The sequence below is a fragment of the Triticum aestivum genome, chromosome 7A (assembly GCF_018294505.1).
Source record: "Triticum aestivum cultivar Chinese Spring chromosome 7A, IWGSC CS RefSeq v2.1, whole genome shotgun sequence".
In the NCBI taxonomy this organism is placed as follows: domain Eukaryota; kingdom Viridiplantae; phylum Streptophyta; class Magnoliopsida; order Poales; family Poaceae; genus Triticum; species Triticum aestivum.
Genome location: NC_057812.1, coordinates 176,380,364 through 176,398,611, shown reverse-complemented (window position 1 = coordinate 176,398,611; position 18,248 = coordinate 176,380,364).

The following is an 18,248-nucleotide window of genomic DNA, read 5'->3' as shown; positions in this document are numbered from 1 at the left end:
TTACGAGGCCCTTTAAAGTCCTTTGGCAAGCGCTCATTACATAGAGCCGGCACCAGGCAAGGGACACCTCCTGTTCTTGTGGCCACTCCTGCCTCAACAGAGGTTGCCGGATAAACCGGAAAAGCCTGATGAGCCGCCTGCTTAGCTGCCAGTTGAACCGCACGCTCAGCCTCTTGACGAATTATCTCCTGATCCACCAAGTTAAGGGCTCCACCCTGCGCCGGCTCATGCATGCGCGGTTGGTTACAGCGTTGAGCATTGCTCGACATAGCGGCTGAGTCATATGCCTACTATAGCTCGGGCTCCGGCTTGGGCGAGGGGTTGAATGGATTCTGTCTCGACTGTAAGAGTACGCATCCTGCCGCGCCAGAGCCGTCTGAAGAAGTTCTCTCACCCTTCGTGTTTCAATTGCTGTCGGAGAGTCGCCTTCCATCGAGAGAGCCGCCAAACGAGCCGACGCAGCAATGAGATTCTCCAAAGGGTTAGAAAAGTGACCCGGTGGTATTGGTGTGTAATGAGGCGGAGCAGTATTCATACGGGGTGGCTCCATGGCCCGCGGTTGAACCAGCGCCCCAGCCCCGGGTGTCGTGATCCGGTTTGCCTCCGACGGGTTTCTTGGACCAGCCCCGGGTGTGTGGAAGAGATTCCTAGGGTCGTAAGTCAGACGCAGACGTGACTGAGTTTTCTAGTGCCTTATCCTCATGACCTCGTTTGACGCATTCAGATCCACCGAGAGCCGGAAAGTCTCCGCTTGAAGTTGCTGAGCACGAGCATCCAAAGCCGCACGCTCCACGGCCATCCTGACCTCTTCTGCTGCTAAATTTTCCTTGGCCCGTGCCATCTCTTCGCGTAGTCGTGCCACCTCCGCGTCATGATGAGCCTTATCCGCCGGCTCCACTACAGCAGTCAACAGAGCCGTCAACTTATCCATGAGGTACATTAGCAGCTGAGCCGGGGGCGCGCGGGGTCTCCTGACCCGCTGCTGCCGACCCGGTGGTTATTGCTGCCGCAACCGTAGAGTTTTGCCCGGGTTGAGCGCCAGCCATGAAAACCCTGGCACGATTCGGCGGCTCAGAGAGGCCCGGAATACTGCTGCCATTGGAACAGCCCCCAAGCACGCCATCTTGTAGCTGATACAAAGAATCTGTCTTGCCTAAAGACGACTCGCCTTCAGAACAGATGGCCATCTCACCGCCATCCACTGATCCTTCAGAGAATTCACCTCCATGGATGCAACCCATGAAGGCATGCCTCACGGGAAGTTGAGTTCGGGCAGATCTCGCGCGCTGAGCCGTCTCGATGAGGTTGGTGGAGACGTCCGGCTCAGGGCCCGACTCGCCGATCCGGCCGATGAAGACATGGATTCCGCCAAAGGGGACCCGGTATCCGTACTCAATTGAGCCGACCTCGGGCCGCCAGCCTTCGTTGTTGATGTAGAGCTTGCCGCGACGACTCTTGGTCATCCGGCCCACAACGTATCCCTTGAGCCCTTCGAAGTTGCCCTTCAAGAACTCAAATCCACCATGCGCTGGCCCCATGGTGGGTGCCAACTGTCGTGGAATTGTCACGGCAGATGTCCTAGCAAAAGGACTTAGTCATAGGGCCATCGCAACTAGGAAGCTTAAAGGGGTTAATCAGGACAAAGGACACAAGAGGTTTATACTAGTTCGGCCCCTTACGGTGTAGGTAAGGCCTAGTCCAGTTGATGTTGTATTGCTAGGTTTCGTTGACCAAGGAGCAAGTCCGCTAGCTTGGCTATCGATCTCTTGTTTCTTATCCTAAGCCGCCGTCGGGTCGTCCCCTTATATACACAGGTTGACGCCTAGCGGCCTACAGAGTCCCGGCCGGCTCATAAAATGTGTCCGGCTCAATGACTTCTTTTATCTTCCTTTCTTTACAAGTCTTTCTTTACATACGGCGGTTTACAATATTGGGCCTTAAGCCGCCTCTGGGCTTAGGCCTTCTACAAGTCTTAATAAACTATCACCTTGAATATTACCGGGCTTCTTTTGTAACCCGCCATTGGGGTTGACCTGGCCCCTCCTGGGCGGGTCATACTTGGTAGCTATATCCCCAACAAGAGGCGAATGGCAAATAATGTAATGCGAGGGAGAAGAGTTTATGATGGGTACTTGGTATGTCTTGACTTGATGTAGATCTCCCCAACAACGGCGCCAGAAATCCTTCTTGCTACCTCTTGAGCATGCGTTTGGTTTTCCCTTGGAGAGGAAAGGGTGATGCAACAAAGTAGCGTAAGTATTTCCCTCAGTTATGAGAACCAAGGTATCAATACAGTAGGAGACAACGCACAAGTCACCTAGTACCCGCACAAACAATCAAGAACCTTGCAACCAACACGATAAAGGGGTTGTCAATCCCTTCACGGTCACTCGTAAAAGTGAGATCTAATAAATATAGTAAGGTAAATAATTTTGGTATTTTTGTTGTATAGATTGGAAAGTAAAGATTGCAAAATAGTAAACAAGATGCGATGTAAATAAAAGAGATGCAATATAATAAGAAAGAGACCCGGGGGACAGAGGTTTCACTAGTGGCTTCTCTCAAGATAGCATGTATTGCGGTGGGTGAACAAACTACAGCCGAGCAATTGATAGAAAAGCGCATAGTTATGAGAATATATAAGGCAATGATTATGAATATAGGCATCACGTTCGTGTCAAGTAGATCGAAACGATTCTGCATCTACCTCTATTACTCCACACATCGACTGCTATCCAGCATGCATCTAGATTATTAAGTTCATAAGAACAGAGTAACGCTTTAGCAACATGACATGATGTAGAGGGATAAACTCAAACAATATGATATAAACCCCATCTTTTTATCCTCGATGGCAACAATACAATACGTGCCTTGCTGCCCCTACTGTCACTGGGAAAGGACACCACAAGATTGAACCCAAATCTAAGCACTGCCCCCATTGCAAGAAAGATCAATCTAGTAGGCCAAACTAAACCGATAATTCGAAGAGACTTGCAAAGATATCAAATCATGCATATAAGAATTCAAAGAAGAACCAAATAATATTCATAGATAATCTTGTTCATAAACCCACAATTCATCGGATCTCGGCAAACACACCGCAAAAGAGTATTACATCGAATAGATCTCTAAGAACATCGAGGAGAACTTTGTACTGAGAATCAAAGAGAGATAAGAAGCCATCTAGCTAATAACTATGGACCCGAAGGTCTGTGGTAAACTACTCACGCTTCATCGGAGAGGCAATGGTGTTCATGTAGAAGCCCTCCGTGATCGATTCCCCCTCCGACAAATCGCCGGAAAAGGCCCCAAGATGGGATCTCACAGGTACAGAAGGTTGCAGTGGTGGAAAAGTGGTTTCGTGGCTCTCTTTGATCAATCTAGGGTATAAGAGTATATATAGGCGAAAGAAGTACGTTGGTGGAGCTACGAGGGGCCCACGAGGTTGGGGGCGCGCCTACCCCCTGGGCGCGCCCTCCTGCCTCGTGGCCGCCTCGTGGAGTTCTAGACTTCTACTCCAAGTCTTCTGGATTGCTTTCGGTCCAAGAAAGATCATCACAAAGTTTCATTCCGTTTGGACTCCGTTTGGTATTCCTTTTCTACGAAACTCTAAAATAGGCAAAAAAACAGAAACTGGCACTGGGCCTCGGGTTAATAGGTTAGTCCCAAAAATAATATAAAATAGCATATTAAAGCCCATTAAACATCCAAAACAGATAATATAATAGCATGGAACAATCAAAAATTATAGATACGCTGGAGACGTATCAACTGCCATCTAGCTTTGCACTTGATTCTCCTTCTGTTTTGAGTAAAATTGCAACACCTACACCTGCTATTGATTCTGATATGTCGCATGTTATTGATGATGCCACTTCTGATATGCATGATGCTTATGATGAAACTTCTCTGCTTGATAATACTGTGCCACTAGGTGAATTTCTTGACGAACAACTTGTTAGGGTTAGAGAGAATGAATTTACTAAAACTAATGATATTATTGAAACTTATGATTATGATTCTCCCCCTAGATATGAACTGCCTGTTGTACCTGGCGGTTATGTTATGGATGAAGAAACTGCTAGGGACTTCTTTGCTTGCAATGATAGAGAAGATCTTAAGAAATTGTTAGCTAAGCCGAAAGAAAAATCCTTGAATGCTAGAATGAAATATGATCCCGCTTTTGCTACTTCACCTATCTTTGTTACTGATAAGGATTATGAATTCTCTGCCGATCCTGAGTTAATTACTTTGGTTGAATTTGATCCTTTTCATGGTTATGAATTTGAAACTGGTGTGGCACATCTTACTAAATTGGATGATATAGCCACGCTTCATGAGGAAAAAATTCGCTATTACTATATTTTCAAACTGTTTCCTTTCTCGTTAAAGGGTGATGCTAAGCTATGGTTTAATTCTCTTGCTCCTGATTGTGTGCGTAGTCCCCAGGATATGATTTATCATTTCTGTGCAAAATATTTCCCCGCACATAAGAAACAAGCTTCTATAAAGGAAATATTTAATTTTGTGCAAATTAAAGAAGAGAGTCTCCACAAGCTTGGGGGAGGCATCTCCAATTACTTAATGCTTTGCCTGATCACCCTCTCAAGAAAAATGAAATACTTGATATCTTTTATAATGGACCAACCGATGCTTCCAGAGACCACCTGGATAGTTGTGCTGGTTGTGTTTTCAGGGAAAGAACTATTGAGCAAGCTGAATTGCTATTGAATAATATATTAAGTAATGGAAATGATTGGGCACTTCCTGAACCAACTCCGAAGCCAACTCCGAAGAAAAGGGGTATTCTATTTCTCAGTCCTGAAGATATGCAAGAGGCAAAGAAATCTATGAAAGAAAAAGGTATTAAAGCTGAAGTGTTAAGAATCTACCACCTATTGAAGAAATACATGGTCTTGATAACCCGACACATGTAGTAGAGGTAAACTCTCTCCGTAGATTTGATGAAGGTGATATCCCTCATAATAAGTCTCCTAGTCAATGATTGGATGAGTTTGATAATTTTATTGTTAAGAAAGAAAACTTCAATGCTTATGTTAGTAGACAATTGAAACGTAATGCTTACATGCTTGATCACCTAAGTAATTATATGAATAGTACTATTAATGATATTAAGCTTATTAGTAAACATGCTTCCATGGTTACAACTTAAGTAGAACAAGTACTTAAGGCTCAAGATGATTTGCTTAATTGTTAGGGGACGTAACATGCAATTTCAAAAAAGTTCCTACGATCACGCAAGATCTATCTAGGAGATGCATAGCAACAAGAGGGGGAGAGTGTGTCCACGTACCCTCGTAGACCGAAAGCAGAAGCGTTAGGTTAACACGGTTGATGTAGTCGAACGTCTTCACGATCCAACCGATCTAGTACCGAACGAACGACACCTCCAAGTTCAGCACACGTTCAGCTCGATGATGTCCCTCAAGCTCTTGATCCAGCAGAGGGTCGACAGAGAGTTCCATTGGCACGACGGCATGGTGATGGTGATGGTGATGTGATCCGCGCAGGGCTACGCCTAAGCACTACGACGCTATGACCGAAGGATTAAACTATGGAGGGGCACCGCACACGGCTAAGAGAACAATTGATGTGCCTTTGGGGTGCCCCCCGCCCCCGTATATAAAAGAGGGGAGGAGGAGGCGGCCGGCTAGGAGGGGGCGCACCAAGGGGGGAGTCCTACTAGGACTCCTAGTCCTAGTAGGATTCGCCCCCCTCTTTTCCTTCTCATGGAGGTGGAAAGGGGGAAGGAGAGGGAGTAGGAGAAGGAAAGGGGGGTGGAGCCCCCTTCCCTAAACCAATTCGGCCTCCTTCCTTGTGGAAAGCTTCCTCCTACTAAGATTGCCAAGTTTATTTATGTTCCTAAGGATAAGGGTGAATCGTCTAGTAAAGATAATGAAGATCTCAAATCCATAAGTATTCACCCTGATTCTTTTGATATTATTAAGGGACCCATTGCCACAAATGAATTTCTTGATTTCTTGCTTAGGAGTTTGATCATTTATAAAACTAGAGAATCTCCTAAGAATTATAAGTGCACAATTGAAGAATTGCATGCCAAAGATGATAATAGTTAGATCTATTCGTGTTTTATGCCTAGCTAAGGGCGTTAAACAATAGCGCTTGTTGGGAGGCAACCCAATTTTATTTTTGTTTTTACTTTTTAGGTTCTGCTTTGCAATAAATAATTCATCTAGCCTATGGTTATATGTGGTTTTGTGTTTTAATTAGTGTTTGTGCCAAGTAAGACCTTTGGGATAGCTTACGATGATAGTTGATTTAATCTTGCTGAAAAACAGAAATTTTTGCGCTCAGGAAAACAATTCTCATTTTTAGAAGAAGCGTGATGAAATACTGATTCTTTTTGCAGAAGATTAATAAATAAATTTCTGAGGTCGTCCTAATTTTCAGAATTTTTGGAGTTACAGAAGTATTCTAAACATCCAGATTGCTACAGACTGTTCTATTTTTGATAGATTCTATTTTCTATGTGTTGTTTGCTTATTTTGATGAATCTATGGCTCATATCGAGGGGTATGAACCATGGAAAAGTTGGAATCCAGTAGATATTACACCTATATAAATAAAGATTGAGTTCACAACAGTACCAAAAGTGGTGATTTATTTTCTTATACTAACGGAGCTTAAGAGATTTTCTGTTGAGTTTTGTGTTGTAGAGTTTTCTAGTTTTGGGTAAGGATTTGATGGACTATGAAATAAGGAGTGGCAAGACCCTAAGCTTGGGGATGACCAAGGCACCCCAAGGTAATATTCAAGGACAATCAAGAGCCTAAGCTTGGGGATGCCCCGGAAGTCATCCCCTCTTTCGTCTTCGATCGTCTATCGGTAACTTTACTTGAGGCTATATATTTATTCACCACATGACATGTGTTTTGCTTGGAGCGTCTTTTATGATTTGAGTCTTTGCTTTTTAATTTGCCACAATCTTGCTATACACACCTTTTGAGAGAGACACGCATGAATCATGATTTATTAGAATATTCTATGTGCTTCACTTATATCTTTGGAGCTAGGCAATTTTGCTCTAGTGCTTCACTTATATCTTTTTAGAGCGCGGCGGTGGTTTTATTTTATAGTAATTTATGAACTCTCATACTTCACTTATATTATTTCGACAGTCTCTAAACAACATGGTAATTTGCTATGGTTATAAATTTAGTCCTAATATGATAGGCATCCAAGATGGATATAATAAAAACTTTGATATAAAGTGCACTGAATACTATGAGAAGTTTGATTTCTTATGATTGTTTTGAGATATCACTGGTGTGCATCGGTCCTAAACAAACGGTTTTTAACCTCTTTCCGCGATGGCATTTGGAACCGTCGCCAAGTGAGTATGTGCGATAGGGTGTCCTTCGCACACGACCTAGAAATCGTCGAGATAGGCCCTCCTAGGACCCAGGCTGGGGCCATGTGCGATCGGGCGAGGCATCGAAACCCAATCATTTCTGTAGGTATGTACAACCCACAAGGTAATCCGAGAAAATCATTTCTGTAGGTATGCACAACCCACACGGTAATCCGAGAAAATCATTTCGGTAGCTATGTACATCCCACACGGTGAATCCCCAAAAAACATTTCCATTCGTATGTATATCACACACAGTCAATCCAAGGAATACATCTCCTTCTTATGTACATCCCACACAGTCAATCCAGGGAACATGTGTGACGCCCGGATATTTAAGCTACAGTAATCACACACTAATGGTGCAATGTCATAGTAATTAATTTGCAAAACCTCAGTTTGATCCAAACCGAGTTCAAATTCTGGGATTTAAAATAAAGTGGAAAATAATATTTCTTCAAACTGTCGAGTAAAAATATTCTATGGGTGGAAAATATTCACAAATAATTAACATGTAGAAACGAGCTTTAAATGGATTTTTAAGTCATCGCTAGAATTATTTAAAGTGGTCAACCAATACTTATTATGCCCATTTAAATCTAGACTTATTTTCAAACATTTCCAAATAGCCTCAAACTTTTTGGCCAACACCAATATATCAGTAGGTATTTATGCGAGAAGTTTAAACTTTAACCAAAACCACCTAGTACCTAAAATAAATGCAAAATAGTAGATAAAAAAGATTAAACAAAAAGAAAAGTGAAAACCCCCCATTGTTGGACTGGGCCGCAATTGCATAGTGCACCCCAGCCCAACAAACCCCCCTGTTCTCCTTCCTACTGCTCACAGGAGCATGGTGGACACATGTGCATCGTCCAGGGCGCGGCTATCCCACGCGTCGCCCATCCGGCGTGCCCCCGAAACTGGTTAAGACCCCCCTCACCCCCGCAGATAAACCCTAGCTTGATCCTTTCCCTTCCCCTGCGCCGTTACACTCTTCCCCTCGCTGCACTCTTTGATCCCGAGCTCCACCGCACAACCGTCGCCGTGCCATCGTTGTCGTCGCGGCCACAGGCCTCCCCGGTGCTCGGGAGGAAGTCGAGGAGCACCGTCGTCATCATTCGCACCGACTGCAAGCGCCAGGTTGTGCCGGGGCGCCTCGAGCCGTCGCCATCGGCCTTCTTCCCCAACTGCGGCCGCCGTCGTCCACCTCATCGATGCGCTGCCGTCCCTGCCTCGCCGTCTTCCTTGAGGCCTCCCCGAGCTGATCCTCGCCTTCGATGTGAGCACTTGCACCGATTCCCCTCTTCCCTGCTCTCTGACCCCGTCGCGCCCGCAACCTCCCGTGTGTGTGCGTCCGCCCGCTGCCGCATTTACCCACTGACACAACCGCCCACTGTCTGGCTTCGCCCCGGCTGACGCCCGACCGCACCAGACCGCGCTCGTCCCGCTCCGAGCCACTCACTGGTCGCGGCCTCGTGCCCCTGTGCGCAGCCCCATGCGCGCCTGATGCAGCCGCTCGCCACGGTCACTCGCGCCTGCGCCTCGCTCACCTAGCACATCGCCGGAGGCTGCCGCGCCCCCCCTGCGCCTCTGCCCGCGCCGTCCGAATGCGCCGCCTGCCCCGTGACGCAGCCATCCAGTCAGTGCCTTTCCCGCTCCTTTGCCAGCCGCGCCGGGCCGCACCTGCCCCTGCTCCCCGCGTCGGCCGCCTCACCCCGACCACCGCTGTTGCGTCGCTCCCCACGCCCGGCCTCGCCTGAGCCACGCCCCGGCCTCCCTCGCCGCACTCCGCCACCCCCAGACCGGCCGGCCACCGCGACCTCCCTGGCCACTGGCCTCACCCCGCCGCACTCCCTGCGGGCGAGTGCCCGTTCGGTGGCTACTCTGCGCCCGCACGCCCGGCGCGCGTTAGCCCGATCCGCTATTTCCCTGGGCCACTGGACAACGGGGCCCACGCCCCTGAAACAAAAAAAGAATTCGAATATATATATAATAATAGTCAATTAATTAAAGAATTAATTAACTTAATTAATTCCAATTAATTAACCTAATCACTTAGTTAACTAATTAATCGTGATTAGTTAGTCTTAGTCAATGGCAGTGGGACCCACACATCAGTTTGACTAGGTCAAGTGACTAGTTGACTGTTGACATCACCCTAACATCATGCTGACATCATGATTATGTTTTCTAATTAAATCAATTCTGTTAATTCTAAAAATGAATTAAAACTTTGAAAATTAATATTAAATAAACCGTAGCTCGGATAAAAAAACTTTGTACATGAAAGTTGCTCAGAACGACGAGACGAATCCAAATACGCGGGCCGTTTGTTTGTCAACCACACGTCCCTAGCATGGTGAACATGGAACTTTCCCCCTCCGGTCCGTCTATCCGAAAATACGAAACACCAGGAATATTTTCCCGGATGTTTCCCCCCTTCGCCGGTAGCACCTAGTATTGCGTTAGGTCACCCCTAGCACCGTGTATTGCCATGTTATGCTTTGTGATGCTTTGATTGCTCCGTTATTCATTGTGTTCCCCCTACGTTACTTCTTTCTGATAGACCCCGAGACCGCGGTTGAACCAGTGGTCGACTACTTCACCTTCAAGGGCCCGTTTCTATCTGCAGAGCAACCAGGAAAGCCACCCCTTGATCACTAGATATCGCCTATTCCTTTTCTCCACTGCTTGCATTAGAGTAGTGTAACATGTTACTACTTTCCGTTAATCCTATTCTGATGCATAGCCTGTCTTTGCTACTACTATTGTTACCTTTACCTGCAATCCTAAATGCTTAGTATAGGATGCTAGTATTCCATCAGTGGCCCTACATTCTTGTTCGTCTACCATGCTATACTATCGAGCCGTGATCACTCGGGAGGTGATCACGGGTATATACTTATATACATAATATGTGATACTTGGTGATTAAATTCGGGTTGGCTCGTAGAGTACCCGCGAGTGATTTCGGTGTGGGGGCTGAAAGGTCAGGTGGTTCCATCCCGGTAATGGTGGGCCTGGGTTCCCGACGGTTACTTTGTGGCTTAGCGACATGGCAAGTTGAGACCACCTAGGAGAGAGGTGGGCCTGGCCCTGGTTGGCATCCGCGGTTACTTCAAAATAACACGCTTAACGAGCTTGGTATTTGATCCGAGTCTCGCCACTAGCCTATACGCACTAACCAACTACACGGGAATAGTTATGGGCACTCGACATCGTGGTATCAGCCGAAGCCTTCTTGACATCAGCGACTGAGCGGCGCGCGTCGGGTTGGACCGCGTAGCGCAACTTCCTTTGTAATGTAGGTTGCTAGGTCTGCTCATCAGCCGTGTACGCAACGTGTAGTTGTGTAATGGGCGATGGGCCCAGACCCCTGCACGCTTAGGATTTAGACCGGCGTGCCAACCTCTTTGTTGTGCCTAGGTTGGGCTACGATGTGTTGATCTTCCGAGGCCAGGCATGACCGAGGAAAGTGTGTCCGGCCAAAGGGGACCGAGCGTGTTGGGAAATGTGATGCACCCCTGCAAGGAAGTTTATCTATTTGAATAGTCGTGTCCCTCGGTAAAAGGACGACCCGGAGTTGTACCTTGACCTTATGACAACTAGAACCAGATACTTAATAAAACACACCCTTCCAAGTGCCAGATACAACTCGGTTATCGCTCTCTCACGGGGTGACAAGTGGAGGATCGCCGGGCAGGATTATGCTATACGATGATACTTGGTTAACTTACCATCTACTATCTTCTATATGCTTCAAGATGGAGGTATGCCAGAAGTGTAGTCTTCGATAGGACTAGCTATTCCCCCTCTTATTCTGGCATTCTGCAGTTTAGTCCATAGATACTACCCATTTCATTGATACCAATGCATATGTAGTGTGGATCCTTGCTTGCAAGTACTTTGGATGAGTACTCATGGTTGCTTTGCTCCCCCTTTCCCCCTTTCTATACCTGTTTGTTGCAACCAGATGTTGCAGCCCAGGAGCCAGATGCCACCGTCGACGACGACTCCTACTACACTAGAGGTGCCTACTACTACGTGCAGGCCGCCGCCGCCGACCAGGAGTAGTTTAGGAGGATCTCAGGCAGGAGGCCTTGCATTTTCGATCGTTGCTACTTTTGTGGTGGCCTTCTTAAGGAAAACTTGTTTAACTTATGTCTATACTCAGATATTTTAGCTTCTGCTGACTCTTGTGTATTCGAGCCCTCAAGGCCCCTGGCTTGTAATATAAAGCTTGTATTATTTCAATTTGTGTCTAGAGTTGTGTTGTGATATCTTCCCGTGAGTCCTTGAGCTTGATCGTACACATTTGTGTGTATGATTAGTGTATGGTCGAATCGAGGGCGTCACAAGTTGGTATCAGAGCCGACTGCCTGTAGGAATCCCCTTTCCAACTCCTTGGACGAAGTTGAGTCTAGTCATTGAAAAGGTTTTTTACTAACATGGCTCTGTGGCTTACGGGCCCGCCTCGCCATTGGATGGTATTAGGATCTTTTATTCCTCAACCTATACTCTGGGACTCTGATCTCTCTACTACCCGGGTTAAATGATTTTGCTAACTCTAACACTAGGTTCTTGTAACTACTTCCTCCCGGAGAGCCCTCACTCCAGATGATTGCTTGGTGCACCGAAGGATCCCGAAGATACTCTGCGATGTTCTCTCGAGACTTAGTGCCATCGCTTTTGCAATTCCCTTCCATCGATAAACCCCCTATGGATAACGACATACACTTGTCGTTCATACAGTTACTCCCAGTTGCTCTTGTTATTACAAAATACATCGAATTGTTCTCCGACTTTTAAGAATCCCTTATGCCACTGCCTTGTAGTTCCTGGCCGCAGAAATACCCCTACGGATAATTCCTCGCACTTATCGAGTATTCTCTCATTCCAAGTGGTTCATGTGTTTCACAAAAGTCTTCAAAATACCATTCGGTCTTCCGAAAATCCTTAGCAGCTTATTGCTCTTGAAATTCTTGCTTGCTTGCATTATGGTTAATCCCATAAGTATTGTAATCTTATTGGCAGCCTTTGTCACAATCATTTCGAGTCCCTTGATTCAATATTTTGCAAATCCTAGAATTTATCCTTCCGTCTCAGACGTCAATTTAAACATGAGCTGGATCTGGACCAATCAAATTGTCCTCGATGGTACCCCTAAGTCTATTCGACTTATCCATCCTTAATCAGAGTGTCTCCTTCTGATCCCTTGATTTGGAAATCATAATTCCTTTGCATTTGAACTTTGAGTTGGTCAGTTGTTTATATAATCTGATCTCCTTGCATTCTTCTTCCTCTGGTTGAGTATCAATGCTCACATCAGATCCCCTGTGGACCACCAGATCCTTTGTTGGATTTTATCTTACGACGTCCTTCATATTCAATAAGCTTGTGAGCCTTTCCTCGGATACATAATGCCTTTGGTAAATTGTATCCTCTGCTTTCTCAAGCATGCTCTACTACCGAGCTTGTGTTATTTATTCTTGAAATTTGTGGTATATGTTCCTAACATGCCCCGATGGGTTGAACCGACACCTTCCCTAATCTGTGTGAACCCAAAAGATTTCACTGGTCATACTTATCTGTTATCGCACCAGATAAAACTTTCAACAACTAATGTCATTTTCGAAATACGAGAGGTGAATGGAAGGTTATGCATTGAGGAAGTGGGAGTCGACCTTGAACATTTGTGTTCATGCCCATGGACACGATGTAGATCCTACCATAGAAACTTCTTGTAATAATAACTATTTCATTGTTATAATGTCATCTGGTATCTGTGAATTGATCCTTTGCAATTGTGGTTCCGACCATATTTTCTCCTTGGTTCCATTTCTCAGACAAGTTAAAGTACTTGTCTTCTGCAGATCAATACATCTCCGCAACACCTATTTTCGATCTTCCTTCGAGTATTACCCTCCGGTATCTCAAGAATATCAAAGAACTGTGTTGCTTCCTGTGAGTCTTCATCTTGTATTGCTTTTCACCATTTTCAGATTTCCTTCGGGTTCTGAGTTATTAGTCACTCGAGAACATCGATAAGTGAATTGATTCTGCACTCTGATTCAATAACTCTAAGTAATTTTTGTTGCTTATAAGTTTAATACTCCATCATGTCATTCCTAGCCTGATCGGCTATATCATTATCGTGCTAAATTTTAAATGTGCTACCGGGTCCTTCTTCCCGGAGCAAAAATTTCTACGGTGAGCTAAGCTTACATTGATTTTCCTCATCATATCATTTCGCCTTGAACATCAAGCTTGATCGTGAGTTTGTGTCGTACCCATGGTTTCAATAACATTTCACTTCATCATTCCTTTGACTTGATGTCATCGCTGATTGATTACTTCTTCATGAAATCTCTCGACAAAAGTGTTGTGATCATCATCAACCTTATGAGCTCTTCTAGGATATCAATCGAATTCATGATGAGAAATACCCTCCTTGTCCCTCGATGATTTGTGTTATCATCGACAACTTTATTGCCTTCCCTCCAACACAAACTTGATCGTGTTTTGTGTAGTACCTTGAGTTCCATTATATCCAGCTTGTCATATGTTCTATCTTGGAGTATTACCATCTTTGATGTCAACAATGTCGCGGGAATTTGACCACCTCTTGAGAAATCTTGGTATGTCGATACTTCCCACCATCACCATTCTAACATCGATCGTGCTACTTAGTCCATCTTCTAGGTGCACATTTCGATCAATGTTTGAGTATGTTCTCCTCGAACATACTTCGTCATATACTTCGACATGTCCAATATGTTACCTTGTTCAAATAATTGTGGAAATCCATGCTTTGGAAATCTCGATGAATTGTTGCTGAGTCCATCAACCTCCTCCTGATCCTCTCCTTGGTTTACTGATGAACTCTTGGGTTTTGGAACTCGCTTTCGTAGTTCATTTCCCGAGAATCTTGCGATGTCTTCTCGTCAATTTGTGTTGCACCTTTTCTTCACAGGCCTCCCGAGTCAGAGGTATCTTGACACCAATCGGATCTGAATCTCGGTCAGATATGATGGTTGGAACATATATCCAAGAGTTATAACATTGGTCTTTATATGACCCGGTAAGATGATGTCATGCCTAGCACACCTGTCCGGAGGACCTGTTGTTATAGTTTCCTTTTTAGCAAGGTTATCCATTCTTCCATGAGGAAATTGTAAGACTTATTCTATGAGTATTCCCGATGGATCCTTGTGTATCCAAAGTCTGACCTTTGCTTGAAGACCACGCCAATGCTATCTCGAAGCATGTCTGTGGTACTCTGATTTTCAATAAGAACATTAGAAACACAATGCTAACTTTTCTTTATCAATTATCCAAACACCGTTGTATGGGTAATGTCATGAAATCCCTCGCCCCTTTACCTAATTGATTCTCTACTTGCTATCCTGTCATGGATGGGAAAATTATACTCTTAATACTTGGGTATAAACACATGTTCCTATCCATTGTTCTGATTAATATACTAAAAACATTTTCCTTTCCATTGTTTTCTTGAACGTTTCTTGTAATCCGACTTACCTGAGCAGTGATAATTCCCTGCTTATGTAAACATCTCAGTATACAAATTTGTCAGCAGGACCCTGTTACTATTGTTGATGACATTTCGGTAACCACGATGGATGAGAACTTTCCCTATTGGTCCGCCTCGTCTTACGAGCAGGAAAATGGTTCTCTTCGTCCCTCGCCCTTGGTACCAACGTTGTTGCCAACATAACTGGCAGGCTACCCTCGAACATACATTGCTACCGTGACCGTGCAAGATGTCAGCACCCTTTTTACTTTTAACCCACTTGGTGGGCCCATAACCCATAGTTCCACAGGATCGAAGCTTGACTCTCCTGTACACCCCTGCTCCCAAAGTTATTCCTCGCATGTGGCCTCGTATGTAATTCATGAGCCACCTTCTGAGAGATCACCAAATTCTTGTATCAGACACAATACTTATTACTGTTGCTTTGAACCCCTTTCACGCCCTGTAACAGGCACCAAACAATTGTCTGCCCGCTCGAAACTTCTCATGGTACCTTCTTACTTTGCTCTCGATATTTTCTTAAGTTTCAATTCGAGAGTGGCTTTCCGCCACCTTTCCCGATGTTATCGACCAGATAGCCAACCTTGCAGAGGTCAGTTCTTCCGGAGTTACCCCTTATCCTTCGTATGTACGATGAAGAATCCGAAGAAAGGATGACGGCTTCACCATGATGACCTAGAGCAGAGAAATGAAGACATCAGCATAGTGGATCGACCTCTGTGAGAGGAGAAACTAAGAACGAGAAGATTCGTTAGGACTACGTAACCGATTTTCCTTCTTACTCTACCTTTTAAATATCGGGACGAGATTTTTTGTAGTGGAGGAGAATTGTGACACCCGGATATTTAAGCTACCGTAATCACACACTAATGGTGCAATGTCACAGCAATTAATTTGCAAAACCTCAGTTTGATCCAAACCAAGTTCAAATTCTGGGATTTAAAATAAATCCGAAAATAATATTTCTTCAAATTGTACAGTAAAAATGTTCGATGGGTGGCAAATATTCACAAATAATTAACATGTAGAAACGAGCTTTAAATGGATTTTTAAGTCGCCGCTAGAAATATTTAAAGTGGTCAACCAATCTTATTATTCCCATTTAAATATAGACTTATTTTCAAACTTTTCCAAATAGCCTCAAACTTTTTGGCCAACACCAATATATTAGCAGGTATTTATGCGAGAAGTTTAAACTTTAACCAGTACCTAAACTAAATGCAAAACAGTAGATATCAAAAAGATTAAACAAAAAGAAAAGTGAAAACCCCCCATTGTTGTACTGGGCCACGATTGCATAGTGCACCCCAGCCCGACAAAACCCTCCTGTTCTCCTTCATATTGCTCACAGGAGCATGGTGGACGCCTGTGCATCGTCCAGGGCGTGGCTACCCCACGCGTCGCCCATCCGGCGTGCCCCCAAACTGGTTAAGACCCCCTCACCCCCGCAGATGAACCCTAGCTTGATCCTTTCCCTTCCCCCGCGCCGTTACTCTCTTCCCCTCGCTGCTCTCTTCGATGCCGAGGTCCACCGCACAACCGTCGCCGTGTCATCATTGTCGTCGCGGCCACAGGCCTCCCCGGTGCTCGGGAGGAAGTCGAGGAGCACCACCCTCATCTTTCGCACCGACTGCAAGTGCCAGGTCGTGCCGGGGTGTCTCGAGCCGTCGCCATCGGCCTTCTTCCCCAACCGCGATCATCGTCGTCCACCTCATCGATCCACTGCCGTACCTGCCTCACCGTCTTCCTCAAGGCCTCCCCGAGCTGCTCGTCGCCTTCGATGTGAACACTTGCACTGATTCCCCTCTTCCCTACTCTCTGACCCCATCGTGCCCGCAACCTCCCGTGTGTGTGCGTCCGCCCGTTGCCGCGTTTACCCATTGCCGCAGCCGCCAACTTTCTGGCTTCGCCCCGGCTGACGCTCGGCCGTACCAGACCGGGCTCGTCCCGCCCCGAGCCACTCACTGGCCGCGGCCTCGCGCCCTTGCACGCAGCCCCGTGCGTGCCTGATGCAGCCGCTCGCCACGGTCACTCGCGCCCGCGCCTCGCTCGCCTAGCACATCGTCGGAGGCCGCTGCGCCCCCTACGCCTCCGCCTGCACCGTCCGAATGCGCCGCCTGCCCCGCGACGCAGCTGGCCGCCGCCAGCGCCACCCCGTCAGTGCCTTTCCCACTCCTTTGCCAGCCGCACCGGGCCGCACCTGCCCCTGCTCCCCGCGTCGGTCGCCTCGCCCCGACCACCGCTGTTGTGTCCCTTCCCACGCCCGGCCTCGCCTGAGCCACGCCCCAGCCTCCCTAACTGCACTCTGCCTCCCCCAGACCGGCCGGTCACTGGCCTCGCCCCGCCGCACACCCTGCGGGCGAGCGCCTGCTCGGTGGCTGCTCTACGCCCGTTAGCCTGATCCGCTATGGCCTTGGGCCACTAGACAAAGGGGCCCACGCCCCTGAAACAAAAAAAGAATTAATATATATATATAATAATAATAAATTAATTACAAATTAATTAACTTAATTAATTCGAATTAATTAACCTAATCGCTTAGTTAACTAATTAATCGTGATTAGTTAGTCTTAGTCAATGACAGTGGGACCCACACACCAGTTTGACTAGGTCAACTGACTAGTTGACTGCTGACATCACCCTGACATCATGCTGACGTCATAATTATGTTTTCTAATTAAATTAATTCTGTTAATTCTAAAAATGAATTAAAACTTTGAAAATTAATATTAAATAAATCGTAGCTCGGATGAAAAAATTGTGTACATGACAGTTGCTCAGAACGACGTGACGAATCCGAATACACAGGCTGTCTGTCAGCCACACGTGCCTAGCATAGCGAACATGGAACATCCCCCCTCTGGTCCGTCTGTCCGAAAACGCGAAACACCAGGAATACTTTCCCGGATGTTTCCCCCCTTCGCCGGTAGCACCTAGTATTGTGTTAGGTCACCCTAGCACCGTGTATTGCCATGTTATGCTTTGTGATGCTTTGATTGCTCTGTTATTTATTGTGTTCCCCCTCCGTTACTTCTTTCCGTTAGACCCCGAGACCGCGGTTGAACCAGTGATCGACTACTTCACCTTCGAGGGCCCGTTTCTATCTGCAGAGCAACCAGGCAAGCCCCCCCTTGATCACCAGATATCACCTATTCCTTCTCTCTACTGCTTGCATTAGAGTAGTGTAGCATGTTACTGCTTTCCGTTATCCTATTCTGATGCATAGCCTGTCTTTGCTACTAATGTTGTTACCTTTACATGCGATCCTAAATGCTTAGTATAGGATGCTAGTATTCC